The following is a 7520-nucleotide window of genomic DNA, read 5'->3' on the forward strand; positions in this document are numbered from 1 at the left end:
ACGAAGTTTGATTCCTTCATGGAAGGTCATGGGTATAGTAAGACTTCTTCTGATCATTGTGTCTATGTTAAGAAATTCTCTTATGGTGATTTTATAATTCTCTTGCTTTATGTTGATGACATGTTGATTGTTGGTCATGACACTAAAAAGATTGAAAGTCTTAAGAAAGACTTGAATAGATCCTTTGCTATGAAGGATTTAGGTCCTGCAAAGAAAATCCTTGGCATGAGTATCACTCGTGACAGGAAGAATGGAAAACTGTGGTTGTCACAGCAGAAGTACATTGAGAAGGTTTTAGAGAGGTTTAGCATGAGTAATTCCAAACCTGTTAGTACTCCACTTGCTAGTCATTTCAAGCTGAGTTCACAGCAATGTCCTACAAGTGAGAAAGAGAAAGCAGAAATGAAGAAGATTCCATATGCATCTGCAGTTGGCAGTTTGATGTATGCTATGGTTTGCACCAGGCCGGATATTGCTCATGCCGTTGGAGTTGTTAGTCGGTTTCTCTCTAATCCTGGCAAGGAACACTCGCAAGCAGTGAAGTGGATTCTCAGATACCTTAATGGTACTTCCAGAGTTTGTTTATGCTTTGGGAGTGGCCAACCTGTGTTGGATGGTTACACAGATACAGATATGGCTGGGGATCTTGATTCAAGGAAGTCTACTTCTGGTTATATGATGACTTTTGCAGGGGGAGGCAGCCTATCCCCACTTGAGTTGGTGAGGGGGAGATTTGTTGGTGGGTCCCCAACCTCAAGTGGGACCCACACATATTAAATCAAAAAAAAAAAATAAAGTGGCTAATAGCCACGGGAAACAAAATGGAGAGAGAGTTGGATCTTTTCAATTTTGAAAAGAAAGAAAGCAAGACGCAGCAGCGGCGTAGGAGAAGAGAAAATTTGGGGGAAAAGAGCATGCCAACCTTGATCACATTGACTTGGTAAACTTGCTCCATTTCTTATGAAATTTTAGTATGTTATTCCTGGTGTAGAGATGAACATTAGGATATAACTTATTTGTTGTATTGCCTTCTCTTTTGCCTGATTTGAGATACCCACTTTGTGGAGGGTTTATGTTGATTCCACCAGTTTTGGTGATGTATTTTGTTGATTGTTGAGATGCCCTAGTGTCACTAGGAAGACTGTTTGTGTACCCATTATTCTGATAGTGGAAGATTTTTCTGGACTAGGTCCCGTGGGTTTTTGTCCCTCTTTTGGGGGTTTTCCCACATTAAAATTCTGGTGTCTGATTATTTAATTTCTGCCATTATATTTGCTGCTTGGAGTATCTTTGGCATTGCCCATTTAATTGCACAGGTTGTGGAAAAATTATTTCTGGTGCTTCCGCTGTTAGACAGGTTCTTGTTTTGAACCTTGGTTGAGATTTTCCCAACAGATAATTTACTTAAATAAACTAGTTGAAAATCAATCATACCAGATTGTCTTAAAACTAAATTCATTGTTAATTTTTTGTGTCCTCTCTATATTTATATAAAGCGTGGTCCTTGAATAAAATTTCAAAGAAACAAATATAAAAGCTACAAAACTACCACGACTTGTGAAGTAAATTTGTTAGTTTTTATTTAACTAAAAATTTTTTGTTTTTTAATTTGTATATCCATGATTATGCATATTATTTGTTAATTCCTCTAACCCAAATGCAGCAACCATGTCTGTCCAATACTGGTCAAACTTCTCTATCACAAAATGACCATACATAGCAGTCTTAAATGCAGCACAAAAATTATTATTCTTGATATTCGAAACAGCAATCCGCGCTAGGTGCCAGGTGCAAAGTCGATGTGTATCATTAGGAAATTCTGTCCTAATAGCCTCCTTCATTGACTCGTCTCCATCTGTAATCACAACTTTGGGCTGTTTTTGATGCATGACTTCAAGAAAAGTGTCTAGCAACCACTTATAAGATGGAATTTTCTCGTCCTCCAGCAACCGAAAACCAGAAATTATTGTCTGTTGGTGGTGATTAGTGTCAGAAAATATCACCAAAGGCCAGTTGTATAGATTCTTCCTATACAAAAAAAGGAGAAAGAAGATAAACATGGGGTTTATTTTAACCCAGGATATCTAATAAAAAGAGTACCAGTAGAACTAAAGCATAACTCGAACATAAAAGGTTTATTTTGTGCGAAAAGAATTGGAAATTGAAATAAAATAAAATAAGAAAAATTCAGATAGATACATTAGATCATAACTTGCAATGACATTTGTGGAGAAGTACTCAAATCTCCTTCAACCCTTCCAACCGAAATAAGGAGAAAAAGAAGATAAATAGGAGAGTTTATTTCAATTGAAAACATTTGAGAAGAATAAATACGAACCAAAGTATACCTCGAAAGTAAAAGGTTTATTTTGTGCGAAAACAATTGAAAATTGAAATGAAATAAAATAAAGAAAACTCAAATAGATGAATAAAGAAAACTCAAATAGATGAGTAAGATTATAACTTACAGTGGTATTTGTGAAGAAGTACTCAAATATCTCTCGACCCTTCTAACAAAAGTTTCTAACGAAAACACTCTTTATGGCTAATGACTCTCTCTAAACAACCAATGTAAACGAATAAGCTATATATACATAGATAGTGTGATACATAGATTTTCTCAGCAACAAGAAGCTAACTAACTAAACCAATAATACTTTTTAAAGATAGAAAGAAAGTGAGAAAAAATTTGATTCATGAAAACTAAAACATGTATACACATTATTGTTAAACTTTTTGTACAATCACATGCCATGTTTTGATATTCTATTGAATTTATTCATGTTGGAAACCAACAGAAATAAGACATTTTCATTGAAGTTTCAATAATAATCCAAACATGGCCAATTAATATGCTTCTAAGATCTATACTCATTCAAGATACTAACAATAAAAACAGAGAACTCAACAACGATGGCAGGAAGAGATGAAAAAAGGATGATAACATATCTGAATGTAGCGACTGCCAATGCCACCGACGATATACTCATTGCACCAAGCCGCTTCCGACACTTTGATGTTCAATTCCATGCACACAACCTTCTCTGATCCGTGCTACCAGGTACGATGCCAACGACCCACGACGCTTGTTCTCTATTTTCACCTCTGACCAGCGCCACTCAATACCGCCAATGATATACCCCCTCTTCCGACACCTTAATAGAATAATCCATGCAAATCACCTTCTCCAATCAATGCCTAACAAGTGCCGCGACAACGACCCTAATCGATTTTCACCTCTGCAGACTACTGCCGGCCACAAAGGGAGGTCAACAGCCTTAAAAAATAATCACACTATCTGACTCATTACACCATCATTGATTAAGTCCCCTGTTTAAAGTTGAAAGTTAGAACCTTAATTGTAGCTTTTAAATTTCTTTTATTTTTCTCAATAAATTTTTTCTCAAAAATAAATTTTAATTTCATGATTTTTTCCTTCATTAATGTTACCAACTATTATTTTTACTGTAATTAATAAAATCACTAGGTCATAGTACAATCCATCACAAGTTTCCACTGCACGGGGTCACCAAAAAATACAACACACATCATATAGTTACTTTAACCACCTTAACTTTTTGGCCACTACAGAAGCACCCTTTTATAAAACTAACAGTTTTGCCCTTTTGTAGGCCTAAATGCCGCATTGTCGATTCAATTGTCGGTAATAAAAGACCAATGTTCATTGCCTAGGAGAAGAGAAGCAAGTTTTATTACTTTCCATCTATATCTATAGGCAACAACGGGAACAATTGGTAAGCATGGTAACTATATCGGCAACTGGCGCTCTGCATTCTATCTAGGTTCTACACTTACGTACACCCCCCACCTCACATAAAAGAATAGAAGAACCCGTATGGGTGAGAGGGACTGAATCATTCATCAGATATGTCTTTTTCTGCCATTCATTTTATCTCAACTCTAGTTAGTTATAAAAAAAAGTAACCTTATTTGATATTGGACCTTGATTAATTCTTTGCAAGAGGAGCCGATGCCTTTTGGGTTAGGGTTCCTACCGACTACAATACATATGGAAGCATGGAGTTATGGGTTGAATACAATTTCTATAGTAGAAAGTTTGTACACCTAGCCATAAAAAATTATAGTATTTGGAGAAGCATTGAGTATGTGGACAAGATTATGCTTAACTTGATAGAAATCTTATCTGCAAAATCAATTTTCTATCATATATAGAAGATAATCTTTCTGTTTCGATAAGAGTACTACAAGGCGTTACATCATGGAGCAAAATTATAGGTTTAGATTATCATACAGAAAGGTATGAATAGTGTCAAGATAGTGAGTAAGGAATTAGTTATTGGCAATAATTGTTGCTTCAGTTAGTTATTTTGCAGTGATGTATATCTAAGGAGAGACTCTGAGAATGTGTGTGTAGGATTCTAATTCCAATGCTATATAATCATAGTTTGATATCTCTCCTTTTCTTGATTCTTTCCACTCTCATAACCTCATCACAACTACAATTAGCAACACATAGAAACTCTCTTTTATTGTTTTCTTAGTTTTTTACAACTCTGGTATATCATGCTCTATATGTCAATAGAATATCTAACAAATAGCAAGTGAAAAATAATTGCTTAGATTTATAGGAATTGAGAAGAGTTACACAGCTAGCATTCGAGGTTGCTTAATGTGATATAACAGTTTTTGTCAGCTATGATACAAAAAATGAAATCATCTATCATATATTATTAATTTTATAACTAAAATGTAAATTTTACAATCAAAATATACAATATAGTATTTTCTAATTACATTTAAATTAAACTAAAATTAAAATTGAAAAATTAATATTGAAATATAACTATATTAAATATTACTAACTAACTTAATTTAACGTATAAAAGTATAAAATATATATTAAAAATTATATTTTTGTAACAATAAAATAAATATATAATAACTAATTTTTAATATACTTGTGCATAATAACATTTTTCAAAAACATATTATGAAGAGACCAAATAGTAATTCAATCATCATCATTATATAGGTGAAATAAGTATATGTCAGAAAATTCTGTTATGACCTGCAACTTGGAGTTACATAAATAGTTGTTATATAATACATACGGTAAGCGATGCATCTTCGCCTCAATATTTGAATTTTCTTTTTTCCCTCTTGAATGATTGATTTTATTAGCTATGTAACATTATTTTTAGGATAAATATCTTATTCGATTTCTGATTTTTTTTTTCTTTTGAAGAACAAAGTGTATTTTTATCATTTTAAAATTTAAACTAGTCCTCTATCTATCTATAAAATTATATAAATTGACCTCGTTTTCGATTGATAAATGGTGGCTCATTTGTCGTACATTACAAGAAAAGAGAGCTATTTTAACATGATTTTTTTTAACAGTCATAATTAAGTATAAAAATTAATATATATTTTTGACATATATCACAAATGTCAAATTCTCTATTTTTTTTTATGAATAATTTGATTGTAGAAAATTACTCCTCAATTTTGACACTCATTTGTTTTCAACTTACTTTATTATTTCTTTTCTTCGTTGAGCTCCGTCAATTTTGGCATCACACTGCTCTTAGTTTGGAATCATACTACTCATTTTTCATCTTCAAAATCTCAGTTTATTCTTCAGTTTGAAGATCTCATCTCATTCTTTGTTAAAAATTTTTGTTGAGAATTTTTTATGGTCAATAAGTGTCAAAATAAATAGTATTTTTGACGGTTAATAAGTATCACAAAAAATATATTTTGAAATTTTTCTAAAAAATTATTTTTGACGGCCAATATTTATCAAAATAAGAGTTAAACTTTTTTTTACAATTACTTATATGTTAAAAATACTATTTTTGACAAAACTTTTATTAACATATTTTTATAGTTAAAATAATGTCAAAATTTATTTTTTGACGAATTTTAATTTTTTTGACACATAATAATCCTAAAAAATATTCTATATTGTTGTAGTGGTATCAAAATAAGGTCTGACCATTGTCAGGTGTCAATTTGTTAAAGAGATTAAAAACTCCCTTGCCAAAACTAAAATGTCATCGCCTAGCCCTAACTACCTTTGGCTCTTGCTGCTACTACCTTCCTCTTCTCCCCTTCCTTCTCCTTCTCTAATTTCCAACTCCGCCAAAGTTTGCGCCTCCGACGATTGTTACTCCATTCTCCCCATCTCTTCCTGCTCCGTTTGACTCCAACGTCTCCGTTCTCAAACTCACACAGTTACACTAGCCCCTAAAAGAGAGAACTGGTTAGTCTCTTGCGTCTGCGTTCATGCTTTTGTATCTGCCTTTACCTTTGGTTTTTTTGCCTGCAGCTGCTTCGTTCCCCGCCTGCGTTCCCTTCTATTTTTGCAGCCGCTGCTGGTTGTCCTGTTCGGCTACTCTGTCCGTACTTCTTATTCTGCTTCTCCTCAGCTATTAATAACTTAGGAGGTGAGAACAGATGTAATAGACAAATAATTAGAGTTGTGGTAATTTGTTTTATATTTCAAAGTGTGAAAACTGGAATTATGTCACTGTTAAGTGAGGGAGGGGGAGAGATGAAATTGGTGAACAGAAGCAGTTTAGAAAAGGGAGAGTTGTTAGTGGCGACAACAAGAAAGATTGTGAGGATGGTGAGAATAATCTTGGTGACACCGGAATTTGGGGTGAGCTATTGAGGGAGGTTGGGTGAGGACAAGAAGGAGAAAAAGAGTAGGAAGAGAAAACCACGATGGTGGTGGTTGCTGGTGGTGGCGAAACAAAGGGAGAAGATAGTGATTTTGAAGATGATGCGATGGAGGAAGAAAAAAAAAAGAAAAAGAAGAATAGAAAAGGAAGAGGAAGAAGAAAAGAGAGGTTGGATGGCGGTGTTCCGGTGATGGTCGTGAAGATGAAGCTCGATAATGATGGTGATGGAGATGATGGTAACTGACCGAAAAGAAAAGAGTAGAGGGGGAAGAAAAGAAGAGAAGAAGAGAAGAAAAAAAATTTTTTTTTTTTTTGCGAAAGAATTTTTAGTCTTTTTAACAAATTAGTATTAACACTTGACGCTATAACATGACACATCAGATCTCATCAGATACGTTAAATGGATCATTATTTATCAATTAAAATAAAAATTAATTTGTACAATTTTATAAATAAATGTGGACTTGATTAAAATTTTAAGATAATCAAAATGTGCTTTGACCCTAAAAAAATCAGAAGTCGGATAGGTTAGTTTATTCATAACTTTGAGAGTGGTTGTGAGTTGTGGTCTCTCTCATATGATATGAGTTTAGTTTCAAGCAAATTGAACATACAGCTGTATCAGTTGGTTTCTTTACAATGTAATCTAACCTTTGTATTTTTATGAGATAGAGAAATCTATTTTTGTGTATAATATAATTTATATTACACGCCAACCTTAATGATGACCATTCAAAGATATTAACTAACTATTAATATAACTAAAACTCATGTATATAATATAGAAAAGATACGTATACAGGTACGTGAACAAAATAACAAAATAGCCACATACACAAGACATGCTGATGA

Source organism: Arachis ipaensis, chromosome B07 (assembly GCF_000816755.2).
Source record: "Arachis ipaensis cultivar K30076 chromosome B07, Araip1.1, whole genome shotgun sequence".
NCBI lineage: Eukaryota > Viridiplantae > Streptophyta > Magnoliopsida > Fabales > Fabaceae > Arachis > Arachis ipaensis.